General features: G+C 48.8%; 4 non-coding genes across 4 annotated transcripts; all 4 read left to right on the forward strand.

Annotated features, from left to right (window-relative positions):
• Window positions 1–2887: 2887 nt before the first annotated feature.
• On the forward strand, window positions 2888–2959 carry TRNAE-CUC (transfer RNA glutamic acid (anticodon CUC)). Its single transcript has one exon. It is a non-coding gene; the product is annotated as a tRNA-Glu (tRNA).
• A 3107-nt stretch (window positions 2960–6066) lies between these two features.
• TRNAE-CUC (transfer RNA glutamic acid (anticodon CUC)) lies at window positions 6067–6138 on the forward strand. Its single transcript has one exon. It is a non-coding gene; the product is annotated as a tRNA-Glu (tRNA).
• Window positions 6139–9252: 3114 nt separating this feature from the next.
• TRNAE-CUC (transfer RNA glutamic acid (anticodon CUC)) lies at window positions 9253–9324 on the forward strand. Its single transcript has one exon. It is a non-coding gene; the product is annotated as a tRNA-Glu (tRNA).
• A 3114-nt stretch (window positions 9325–12438) lies between these two features.
• TRNAE-CUC (transfer RNA glutamic acid (anticodon CUC)) lies at window positions 12439–12510 on the forward strand. Its single transcript has one exon. It is a non-coding gene; the product is annotated as a tRNA-Glu (tRNA).
• The last annotated feature ends 649 nt before the right edge of the window (window positions 12511–13159 follow it).

Genomic DNA, 13159 nt, shown 5'->3' on the forward strand with positions numbered 1-13159 from the left:
GAGAGCTCCAGAGCTCCAGAGCTCTTGCTTGTCCACATAGTGACTGCAAGATGTCTCCAGGGGGCACATTTCCCTGCTGCACCAGGAATACCCTTTGTAAGTGTCAGCGCAGTGTGTATAAGATTGGGGTTGCCTCCTTTCTTAGAACCTGAATTTCACAGCTTTTCTCAATATTTTTACCAGCCTGGAATTAAACGTACAGACGAGGTAGTTCAAAAAACACAGCCAGGTGGCAGCCCTACTAAGGAGGAAGTCCTGCCCCAGGACAGCACAGACCAAACCTTCTGCCTTCTGGCTGGACTTAAAATGTCCCTTTAGCCCCTGCCCCATAAGGCCTCTGACGGCGGGCACCTGCCTCAGGTGACTTCGGTCAGAAGGCCACTCCTTACTTCAGGCGCCAGCTGTCCCTTCAGGAGCCTCAGGGGAGGATAGCCTTGGCCGCGCCACACGCTGACCTTGACGGCAAGCGCTCGCATGGATGTCACCTAGGGGTCACCAGGGGTCGCAAGGGGCAAGCCAGATGTCGCAGCGGGCCCCTCCCCCATATGGCCTCTGACAGCGGGCCCCTACCTCAGTTGGCGCCAGTCAGAACGCCACTCCTTCTTTAAGGTGGCAGCTGTCACTTCAGGAGACCTCAGATAGGATAGCCTGGGCCGAGCCACACACTGACCTTGCTGACCTCGACAGTAGGCACTTACATGGATGTCATTTAGGGTTCTCCAGGGGTTGCATGGGGCAAGCCAGGAGTTGCAGCGGGTCCCTGCCCCATAAGGCCTCTGACAGTGGGCCCCTGCCTCAGGTGAATTCAGTCAGAAGGCCACTCCTTCATTAAGGGAGCAGCTGTCTCTCCCGGAGTCCTCAAATAGGATAGCCTTGGCCACGTCACACACTGACCTCAACGGCATGACAATTTCATGGCGATGCAAAACTGCCACTCAGGGCCGGGTTTAGGGAGGTGCGAGCAGTGCGGCCGCACCGGGTGCTGACCAGGATTGGAGTTGCTGACCTCGGGGGGCGCTGTGTTTAGCAATAACTTACGAAACTTGCGATTTATAAGCTCATGCTGGAAAGTTCCTTGTGTGTCCAAACTACAGAAAGCAAATAAAATGCCAAGATACCTCTTGTGATTACCGTTCCTGCTAGGGAGAGAGTTGGTGGTTTTGTCCAGAGGCAGCTTTGACTAGATATAAAATAGCGTAGAGGGTTCATGTGCCTGACGCAAAGAACAGAACCATATCTAATGTGGACAGCTGTCTGGATAGTCAAGCAGCTATCCAGCTCTTTAAAACAAATCTAATCTATGTGAGAGGGGCTATGGATAGATGAGGGGCACATTTGGCGGGTGGCAGTGAGTGAATCCGAGTAGGTGGTGATGGAGTGAAGGGGGTTGGGGGGTGCCAAAAAAGACTGTCTTCCAGCCACCAGGGCTACAGCCGGCCCTGCTGCTAGCAGGCAAAAATCTGAGCTCTCTCTGGCAGGAAGATTAATGAGAAGAGTTGTGTTGCCATTTTGATTGTTGCCTGAAATCTGTAAAGGGAAGGAACTCTGCAGCAGGTTGTATTAAATGTTAAGTTGAGACTAAGCAGAGCGCCCCCCCCCCCCCCTGAGGTGGGTGCCCCCGTGCATGTGAGCGAGCAGTGCGAGTGCAACAGTTGCAGCATCCTTAAGCCAGCTCTGCCCCCCCGTGTGGGTGGGAAGGAAGTGAGAAATGGAAAAACTCAGACGCCTGGCACAGAGAGGGCGGGTTGGACAGAAGAAGGAGCTGCTCAGCACACGCAAAAATATCTCTTCCTACTTAGTATAGTGGAGAGTGTCCCTCCCTGGGACCTGGGAGACTGGGGTTCAATTCCCCCACTGGGAAACTGCCTCTTCTTTTAAAGGCTTAAACCTACATTTTCAGAGCACCAGCAATCAATATTTACTTCAAATACCGTTTACAATCTCACACTCATACTACAGAGTACGCCCATTTTTCTTTCATCCACACACCTCCTCCAAATCGAAACATTTATTCATGCCATCAAGTACCTTTCAAAATCTAGCACCCACAATTTGGACCTAAGACTCTTTTTCACAACCATTTCTCCCTTTTCATTTAAACTTCCTGCCTACTTCCTTGAAAAAGGAAAGGTGGAATCAAGGATTTTTCATGAGATAAAAAGGAAAGTACTGCATGATAAAAAAAATGCATTTAAGCTATTTTGTTTTCTCACACTAAGTAAATGAAATGTTGGGGCACACTCTGAAGGAGGAATTGTTTTATAGGAAGGTGAAACCTTTTATCTTTAGATAAAGTGTAAAGTTGTATAATTTACAGACACACTGAGAAAGGAAAACAAGCAGTGACCCGGACGTGCCCACCCACTAATCTCATCAGAGCTTTTCTAGTTCCGAGGTTCTTCCATGACTATCGACAGCAGGTCATGTGTTACACTGCATTGTGGGACTCGTAGTTCTATACACAGCATTGTAAAAGAGGAGTGCAGGTCCCAGCACCTTAAGTAAAAGCCTGCACATGTAGAGCTGGAGATGCCTGCGTTGACCTGGGAAAGCTAAGAGCTGCCCTCCTATCGGGGCTCTGAGAAGAAGCACTGATCGTCCCTTTAATTGTACTTCTGAATTTTCCTGCTAGTTAAGTGTGTAAGTGCTATAACTGCTGAAGGATGGGATGTCTTATGAGGGTGTTCTAGGTCTTGGAGAGCTGTAAAGTGTGAAGAGTTGTGAGTGCATTTGAGGTGCAGTCAATTTCTTTCTTCATGCTGTGCCTGAAAATGGTGTGTCCTTGCATGTCTGCTTTAATTTTCCTGTAATAGGAAATGGGATCCTGAGTAGCCTGCTGACCAGTTCTTGTTTCTATATTGGGTGGTGGTGGACAACCTGTGCCTGCTCCCTGGTGGTCTAGTGGTTAGGATTCGGCTTTCTCACCGCCGCGGCCCGGGTTCGATTCCCGGTCAGGGAACGCGAAGTTCCTTACACTTTTTACTTCTACACTTACATTTCTTATAGGAAACCTTTCATTTTACACTTTTCATGGATTCAAACACATTAGGAAACCTTTCAATTACAAATGCTTCATTACCACTAGTTCTTCTTTAATTGACTTTTCTCACAATATCACACAGCTTTCTCACAGCTCTTTTTTTCACTCCAAATAACATCTGAAAGCACTCCATCTTGCTGTGATCAGCTGAGAGCTCCAGAGCTCTTGCTTGTCCACATAGTGACTGCAAGATGTCTCCAGGGGGCACATTTCCCTGCTGCACCAGGAATACCCTTTGTAAGTGTCAGCGCAGTGTGTATAAGATTGGGGTTGCCTCCTTTCTTAGAACCTGAATTTCACAGCTTTTCTCAATATTTTTACCAGCCTGGAATTAAACGTACAGACGAGGTAGTTCAAAAAACACAGCCAGGTGGCAGCCCTACTAAGGAGGAAGTCCTGCCCCAGGACAGCACAGACCAAACCTTCTGCCTTCTGGCTGGACTTAAAATGTCCCTTTAGCCCCTGCCCCATAAGGCCAATGACGGCGGGCACCTGCCTCAGGTGACTTCGGTCAGAAGGCCACTCCTTACTTCAGGCGCCAGCTGTCCCTTCAGGAGCCTCAGGGGAGTATAGCCTTGGCCGTGCCACACGCTGACCTTGACGGCAAGCGCTCGCATGGATGTCACCTAGGGGTCACCAGGGGTCGCAAGGGGCAAGCCAGATGTCGCAGCGGGCCCCTCCCCCATATGGCCTCTGACAGCGGGCCCCTACCTCAGTTGGCGCCAGTCAGAACGCCACTCCTTCTTTAAGGTGGCAGCTGTCCCTTCAGGAGACCTCAGATAGGATAGCCTGGGCCGAGCCACACACTGACCTTGCTGACCTCGACAGTAGGCACTTACATGGATGTCATTTAGGGTTCTCCAGGGGTTGCATGGGGCAACCCAGGAGTTGCAGCGGGTCCCTGCCCCATAAGGCCTCTGACAGTGGGCCCCTGCCTCAGGTGACTTCAGTCAGAAGGCCACTCCTTCATTAAGGGAGCAGCTGTCTCTCCCGGAGTCCTCAAATAGGATAGCCTTGGCCACGTCACACACTGACCTCAACGGCATGACAATTTCATGGCGATGCAAAACTGCCACTCAGGGCCGGGTTTAGGGAGGTGCGAGCAGTGCGGCCGCACCGGGTGCTGACCAGGATTGGAGTTGCTGACCTCGGGGGGCGCTGTGTTTAGCAATAACTTACGAAACTTGCGATTTAAAAGCTCATGCTGGAAAGTTCCTTGTGTGTCCAAACTACAGAAAGCAAATAAAATGCCAAGATACCTCTTGTGATTACCGTTCCTGCTAGGGAGAGAGTTGGTGGTTTTGTCCAGAGGCAGCTTTGACTAGATATAAAATAGCGTAGAGGGTTCATGTGCCTGACGCAAAGAACAGAACCATATTTAATGTGGAGAGCTGTCTGGATAGTCAAGCAGCTATCCAGCTCTTTAAAACAAATCTAATCTATGTGAGAGGGGCTATGGATAGATGAGGGGCACATTTGGCGGGTGGCAGTGAGTGAATCCGAGTAGGTGGTGATGGAGTGAAGGGGGTTGGGGGGTGCCAAAAAAAGACTGTCTTCCAGCCACCAGGGCTACAGCCGGCCCTGCTGCTAGCAGGCAAAAATCTGGGCTCTCTCTGGCAGGAAGATTAATGAGAAGAGTTGTGTTGCCATTTTGATTGTTGCCTGAAATCTGTAAAGGGAAGGAACTCTGCAGCAGGTTGTATTAAATGTTAAGTTGAGACTAAGCAGAGCGCCCCCCCCCCCTGAGGTGGGTGCCCCCGTGCATGTGAGCGAGCAGTGCGAGTGCAACAGTTGCAGCATCCTTAAGCCAGCTCTGCCCCCCCGTGTGGGTGGGAAGGAAGTGAGAAATGGAAAAACTCAGACGCTTGGCACAGAGAGGGCGGGTTGGACAGAAGAAGGAGCTGCTCAGCACACACAAAAATATCTCTTCCTACTTAGTATAGTGGAGAGTGTCCCTGCCTGGGACCTGGGAGACTGGGGTTCAATTCCCCAACTGGGAATCTGCCTCTTCTTTTAAAGGCTTAAACCTACATTTTCAGAGCACCAGCAATCAATATTTACTTCAAATACCGTTTACAATCTCACACTCATACTACAGAGTACGCCCATTTTTCTTTCATCCACACACCTCCTCCAAATCGAAACATTTATTCATGCCATCAAGTACCTTTCAAAATCTAGCACCCACAATTTGGACCTAAGACTCTTTTTCACAACCATTTCTCCCTTTTCATTTAAACTTCCTGCCTACTTCCTTGAAAAAGGAAAGGTGGAATCAAGGATTTTTCATGAGATAAAAAGGAAAGTACTGCATGATAAAAAAAATGCATTTAAGCTATTTTGTTTTCTCACACTAAGTAAATGAAATGTTGGGGCACACTCTGAAGGAGGAATTGTTTTATAGGAAGGTGAAACCTTTTATCTTTAGATAAAGTGTAAAGTTGTATAATTTACAGACACACTGAGAAAGGAAAACAAGCATTGACCCGGACGTGCCCACCCACTAATCTCATCAGAGCTTTTCTAGTTCCGAGGTTCTTCCATGACTATCGACAGCAGGTCATGTGTTACACTGCATTGTGGGACTCGTAGTTCTATACACAGCATTGTAAAAGAGGAGTGCAGGTCCCAGCACCTTAAGTAAAAGCCTGCACATGTAGAGCTGGAGATGCCTGCGTTGACCTGGGAAAGCTAAGAGCTGCCCTCCTATCGGGGCTCTGAGAAGAAGCACTGATCGTCCCTTTAATTGTACTTCTGAATTTTCCTGCTAGTTAAGTGTGTAAGTGCTATTACTGCTGAAGGATGGGATGTCTTATGAGGGTGTGCTAGGTCTTGGAGAGCTGTAAAGTGTGAAGAGTTGTGAGTGCATTTGAGGTGCAGTCAATTTCTTTCTTCATGCTGTGCCTGAAAATGGTGTGTCCTTGCATGTCTGCTTTAATTTTCCTGTAATAGGAAATGGGATCCTGAGTAGCCTGCTGACCAGTTCTTGTTTCTATATTGGGTGGTGGTGGACGACATGTGCCTGCTCCCTGGTGGTCTAGTGGTTAGGATTCGGCGCTCTCACCGCCGCGGCCCGGGTTCGATTCCCGGTCAGGGAACGCGAAGTTCCTTACACTTTTTACTTCTACACTTACATTTCTTATAGGAAACCTTTCATTTTACACTTTTCATGGATTCAAACACATTAGGAAACCTTTCAATTACAAATGCTTCATTACCACTAGTTCTTCTTTAATTGACTTTTCTCACAATATCACACAGCTTTCTCACAGCTCTTTTTTTCACTCCAAATAACATCTGAAAGCACTCCATCTTGCTGTGATCAGCTGAGAGCTCCAGAGCTCCAGAGCTCTTGCTTGTCCACATAGTGACTGCAAGATGTCTCCAGGGGGCACATTTCCCTGCTGCACCAGGAATACCCTTTGTAAGTGTCAGCGCAGTGTGTATAAGATTGGGGTTGCCTCCTTTCTTAGAACCTGAATTTCACAGCTTTTCTCAATATTTTTACCAGCCTGGAATTAAACGTACAGACGAGGTAGTTCAAAAAACACAGCCAGGTGGCAGCCCTACTAAGGAGGAAGTCCTGCCCCAGGACAGCACAGACCAAACCTTCTGCCTTCTGGCTGGACTTAAAATGTCCCTTTAGCCCCTGCCCCATAAGGCCTCTGACGGCGGGCACCTGCCTCAGGTGACTTCGGTCAGAAGGCCACTCCTTACTTCAGGCGCCAGCTGTCCCTTCAGGAGCCTCAGGGGAGGATAGCCTTGGCCGTGCCACACGCTGACCTTGACGGCAAGCGCTCGCATGGATGTCACCTAGGGGTCACCAGGGGTCGCAAGGGGCAAGCCAGATGTCGCAGCGGGCCCCTCCCCCATATGGCCTCTGACAGCAGGCCCCTACCTCAGTTGGCGCCAGTCAGAACGCCACTCCTTCTTTAAGGTGGCAGCTGTCCCTTCAGGAGACCTCAGATAGGATAGCCTGGGCCGAGCCACACACTGACCTTGCTGACCTCGACAGTAGGCACTTACATGGATGTCATTTAGGGTTCTCCAGGGGTTGCATGGGGCAAGCCAGGAGTTGCAGCGGGTCCCTGCCCCATAAGGCCTCTGACAGTGGGCCCCTGCCTCAGGTGACTTCAGTCAGAAGGCCACTCCTTCATTAAGGGAGCAGCTGTCTCTCCCGGAGTCCTCAAATAGGATAGCCTTGGCCACGTCACACACTGACCTCAACGGCATGACAATTTCATGGCGATGCAAAACTGCCACTCAGGGCCGGGTTTAGGGAGGTGCGAGCAGTGCGGCCGCACCGGGTGCTGACCAGGATTGGAGTTGCTGACCTCGGGGGGCGCTGTGTTTAGCAATAACTTACGAAACTTGCGATTTAAAAGCTCATGCTGGAAAGTTCCTTGTGTGTCCAAACTACAGAAAGCAAATAAAATGCCAAGATACCTCTTGTGATTACCGTTCCTGCTAGGGAGAGAGTTGGTGGTTTTGTCCAGAGGCAGCTTTGACTAGATATAAAATAGCGTAGAGGGTTCATGTGCCTGACGCAAAGAACAGAACCATATCTAATGTGGAGAGCTGTCTGGATAGTCAAGCAGCTATCCAGCTCTTTAAAACAAATCTAATCTATGTGAGAGGGGCTATGGATAGATGAGGGGCACATTTGGCAGGTGGCAGTGAGTGAATCCGAGTAGGTGGTGATGGAGTGAAGGGGGTTGGGGGGGTGCCAAAAAAGACTGTCTTCCAGCCACCAGGGCTACAGCCGGCCCTGCTGCTAGCAGGCAAAAATCTGGGCTCTCTCTGGCAGGAAGATTAATGAGAAGAGTTGTGTTGCCATTTTGATTGTTGCCTGAAATCTGTAAAGGGAAGGAACTCTGCAGCAGGTTGTATTAAATGTTAAGTTGAGACTAAGCAGAGCGCCCCCCCCCCCCCCCCCTGAGGTGGGTGCCCCCGTGCATGTGAGCGAGCAGTGCGAGTGCAACAGTTGCAGCATCCTTAAGCCAGCTCTGCCCCCCCGTGTGGGTGGGAAGGAAGTGAGAAATGGAAAAACTCAGACGCTTGGCACAGAGAGGGCGGGTTGGACAGAAGAAGGAGCTGCTCAGCACACACAAAAATATCTCTTCCTACTTAGTATAGTGGAGAGTGTCCCTGCCTGGGAGACTGGGGTTCAATTCCCCCACTTGGAAACTGCCTCTTCTTTTAAAGGCTTAAACCTACATTTTCAGAGCACCAGCAATCAATATTTACTTCAAATACCGTTTACAATCTCACACTCATACTACAGAGTACGCCCATTTTTCTTTCATCCACACACCTCCTCCAAATCGAAACATTTATTCATGCCATCAAGTACCTTTCAAAATCTAGCACCCACAATTTGGACCTAAGACTCTTTTTCACAACCATTTCTCCCTTTTCATTTAAACTTCCTGCCTACTTCCTTGAAAAAGGAAAGGTGGAATCAAGGATTTTTCATGAGATAAAAAGGAAAGTACTGCATGATAAAAAAAATGCATTTAAGCTATTTTGTTTTCTCACACTAAGTAAATGAAATGTTGGGGCACACTCTGAAGGAGGAATTGTTTTATAGGAAGGTGAAACCTTTTATCTTTAGATAAAGTGTAAAGTTGTATAATTTACAGACACACTGAGAAAGGAAAACAAGCAGTGACCCGGACGTGCCCACCCACTAATCTCATCAGAGCTTTTCTAGTTCCGAGGTTCTTCCATGACTATCGACAGCAGGTCATGTGTTACACTGCATTGTGGGACTCGTAGTTCTATACACAGCATTGTAAAAGAGGAGTGAAGGTCCCAGCACCTTAAGTAAAAGCCTGCACATGTAGAGCTGGAGATGCCTGCGTTGACCTGGGAAAGCTAAGAGCTGCCCTCCTATCGGGGCTCTGAGAAGAAGCACTGATCGTCCCTTTAATTGTACTTCTGAATTTTCCTGCTAGTTAAGTGTGTAAGTGCTATTACTGCTGAAGGATGGGATGTCTTATGAGGGTGTGCTAGGTCTTGGAGAGCTGTAAAGTGTGAAGAGTTGTGAGTGCATTTGAGGTGCAGTCAATTTCTTTCTTCATGCTGTGCCTGAAAATGGTGTGTCCTTGCATGTCTGCTTTAATTTTCCTGTAATAGGAAATGGGATCCTGAGTAGCCTGCTGACCAGTTCTTGTTTCTATATTGGGTGGTGGTGGACGACCTGTGCCTGCTCCCTGGTGGTCTAGTGGTTAGGATTCGGCGCTCTCACCGCCGCGGCCCGGGTTCGATTCCCGGTCAGGGAACGCGAAGTTCCTTACACTTTTTACTTCTACACTTACATTTCTTATAGGAAACCTTTCATTTTACACTTTTCATGGATTCAAACACATTAGGAAACCTTTCAATTACAAATGCTTCATTACCACTAGTTCTTCTTTAATTGACTTTTCTCACAATATCACACAGCTTTCTCACAGCTCTTTTTTTCACTCCAAATAACATCTGAAAGCACTCCATCTTGCTGTGATCAGCTGAGAGCTCCAGAGCTCCAGAGCTCTTGCTTGTCCACATAGTGACTGCAAGATGTCTCCAGGGGGCACATTTCCCTGCTGCACCAGGAATACCCTTTGTAAGTGTCAGCGCAGTGTGTATAAGATTGGGGTTGCCTCCTTTCTTAGAACCTGAATTTCACAGCTTTTCTCAATATTTTTACCAGCCTGGAATTAAACGTACAGACGAGGTAGTTCAAAAAACACAGCCAGGTGGCAGCCCTACTAAGGAGGAAGTCCTGCCCCAGGACAGCACAGACCAAACCTTCTGCCTTCTGGCTGGACTTAAAATGTCCCTTTAGCCCCTGCCCCATAAGGCCTCTGACGGCGGGCACCTGCCTCAGGTGACTTCGGTCAGAAGGCCACTCCTTACTTCAGGCGTCAGCTGTCCCTTCAGGAGCCTCAGGGGAGGATAGCCTTGGCCGCGCCACACGCTGACCTTGACGGCAAGCGCTCGCATGGATGTCACCTAGGGGTCACCAGGGATCGCAAGGGGCAAGCCAGATGTCGCAGCGGGCCCCTCCCCCATATGGCCTCTGACAGCGGGCCCCTACCTCAGTTGGCGCCAGTCAGAACGCCACTCCTTCTTTAAGGTGGCAGCTGTCACTTCAGGAGACCTCAGATAGGATAGCCTGGGCCGAGCCACACACTGACCTTGCTGACCTCGACAGTAGGCACTTACATGGATGTCATTTAGGGTTCTCCAGGGGTTGCATGGGGCAAGCCAGGATTTGCAGCGGGTCCCTGCCCCATAAGGCCTCTGACAGTGGGCCCCTGCCTCAGGTGACTTCAGTCAGAAGGCCACTCCTTCATTAAGGGAGCAGCTGTCTCTCCCGGAGTCCTCAAATAGGATAGCCTTGGCCACGTCACACACTGACCTCAACGGCATGACAATTTCATGGCGATGCAAAACTGCCACTCAGGGCCGGGTTTAGGGAGGTGCGAGCAGTGCGGCCGCACCGGGTGCTGACCAGGATTGGAGTTGCTGACCTCGGGGGGCGCTGTGTTTAGCAATAACTTACGAAACTTGCGATTTAAAAGCTCATGCTGGAAAGTTCCTTGTGTGTCCAAACTACAGAAAGCAAATAAAATGCCAAGATACCTCTTGTGATTACCGTTCCTGCTAGGGAGAGAGTTGGTGGTTTTGTCCAGAGGCAGCTTTGACTAGATATAAAATAGCGTAGAGGGTTCATGTGCCTGACGCAAAGAACAGAACCATATCTAATGTGGAGAGCTGTCTGGATAGTCAAGCAGCTATCCAGCTCTTTAAAACAAATCTAATCTATGTGAGAGGGGCTATGGATAGATGAGGGGCACATTTGGCAGGTGGCAGTGAGTGAATCCGAGTAGGTGGTGATGGAGTGAAGGGGGTTGGGGGGGTGCCAAAAAAGACTGTCTTCCAGCCACCAGGGCTACAGCCGGCCCTGCTGCTAGCAGGCAAAAATCTGGGCTCTCTCTGGCAGGAAGATTAATGAGAAGAGTTGTGTTGCCATTTTGATTGTTGCCTGAAATCTGTAAAGGGAAGGAACTCTGCAGCAGGTTGTATTAAATGTTAAGTTGAGACTAAGCAGAGCGCCCCCCCCCCCCCCCCCTGAGGTGGGTGCCCCCGTGCATGTGAGCGAGCAGTGCGAGTGCAACAGTTGCAGCATCCTTAAGCCAGCTCTGCCCCCCCGTGTGGGTGGGAAGGAAGTGAGAAATGGAAAAACTCAGACGCTTGGCACAGAGAGGGCGGGTTGGACAGAAGAAGGAGCTGCTCAGCACACACAAAAATATCTCTTCCTACTTAGTATAGTGGAGAGTGTCCCTGCCTGGGAGACTGGGGTTCAATTCCCCCACTTGGAAACTGCCTCTTCTTTTAAAGGCTTAAACCTACATTTTCAGAGCACCAGCAATCAATATTTACTTCAAATACCGTTTACAATCTCACACTCATACTACAGAGTACGCCCATTTTTCTTTCATCCACACACCTCCTCCAAATCGAAACATTTATTCATGCCATCAAGTACCTTTCAAAATCTAGCACCCACAATTTGGACCTAAGACTCTTTTTCACAACCATTTCTCCCTTTTCATTTAAACTTCCTGCCTACTTCCTTGAAAAAGGAAAGGTGGAATCAAGGATTTTTCATGAGATAAAAAGGAAAGTACTGCATGATAAAAAAAATGCATTTAAGCTATTTTGTTTTCTCACACTAAGTAAATGAAATGTTGGGGCACACTCTGAAGGAGGAATTGTTTTATAGGAAGGTGAAACCTTTTATCTTTAGATAAAGTGTAAAGTTGTATAATTTACAGACACACTGAGAAAGGAAAACAAGCAGTGACCCGGACGTGCCCACCCACTAATCTCATCAGAGCTTTTCTAGTTCCGAGGTTCTTCCATGACTATCGACAGCAGGTCATGTGTTACACTGCATTGTGGGACTCGTAGTTCTATACACAGCATTGTAAAAGAGGAGTGAAGGTCCCAGCACCTTAAGTAAAAGCCTGCACATGTAGAGCTGGAGATGCCTGCGTTGACCTGGGAAAGCTAAGAGCTGCCCTCCTATCGGGGCTCTGAGAAGAAGCACTGATCGTCCCTTTAATTGTACTTCTGAATTTTCCTGCTAGTTAAGTGTGTAAGTGCTATTACTGCTGAAGGATGGGATGTCTTATGAGGGTGTGCTAGGTCTTGGAGAGCTGTAAAGTGTGAAGAGTTGTGAGTGCATTTGAGGTGCAGTCAATTTCTTTCTTCATGCTGTGCCTGAAAATGGTGTGTCCTTGCATGTCTGCTTTAATTTTCCTGTAATAGGAAATGGGATCCTGAGTAGCCTGCTGACCAGTTCTTGTTTCTATATTGGGTGGTGGTGGACGACCTGTGCCTGCTCCCTGGTGGTCTAGTGGTTAGGATTCGGCGCTCTCACCGCCGCGGCCCGGGTTCGATTCCCGGTCAGGGAACGCGAAGTTCCTTACACTTTTTACTTCTACACTTACATTTCTTATAGGAAACCTTTCATTTTACACTTTTCATGGATTCAAACACATTAGGAAACCTTTCAATTACAAATGCTTCATTACCACTAGTTCTTCTTTAATTGACTTTTCTCACAATATCACACAGCTTTCTCACAGCTCTTTTTTTCACTCCAAATAACATCTGAAAGCACTCCATCTTGCTGTGATCAGCTGAGAGCTCCAGAGCTCCAGAGCTCTTGCTTGTCCACATAGTGACTGCAAGATGTCTCCAGGGGGCACATTTCCCTGCTGCACCAGGAATACCCTTTGTAAGTGTCAGCGCAGTGTGTATAAGATTGGGGTTGCCTCCTTTCTTAGAACCTGAATTTCACAGCTTTTCTCAATATTTTTACCAGCCTGGAATTAAACGTACAGACGAGGTAGTTCAAAAAACACAGCCAGGTGGCAGCCCTACTAAGGAGGAAGTCCTGCCCCAGGACAGCACAGACCAAACCTTCTGCCTTCTGGCTGGACTTAAAATGTCCCTTTAGCCCCTGCCCCATAAGGCCTCTGACGGCGGGCACCTGCCTCAGGTGACTTCGGTCAGAAGGCCACTCCTTACTTCAGGCGTCAGCTGTCCCTTCAGGAGCCT

This window comes from Pleurodeles waltl, unplaced genomic scaffold, assembly GCF_031143425.1.
Source record: "Pleurodeles waltl isolate 20211129_DDA unplaced genomic scaffold, aPleWal1.hap1.20221129 scaffold_86, whole genome shotgun sequence".
Lineage (NCBI taxonomy): Eukaryota > Metazoa > Chordata > Amphibia > Caudata > Salamandridae > Pleurodeles > Pleurodeles waltl.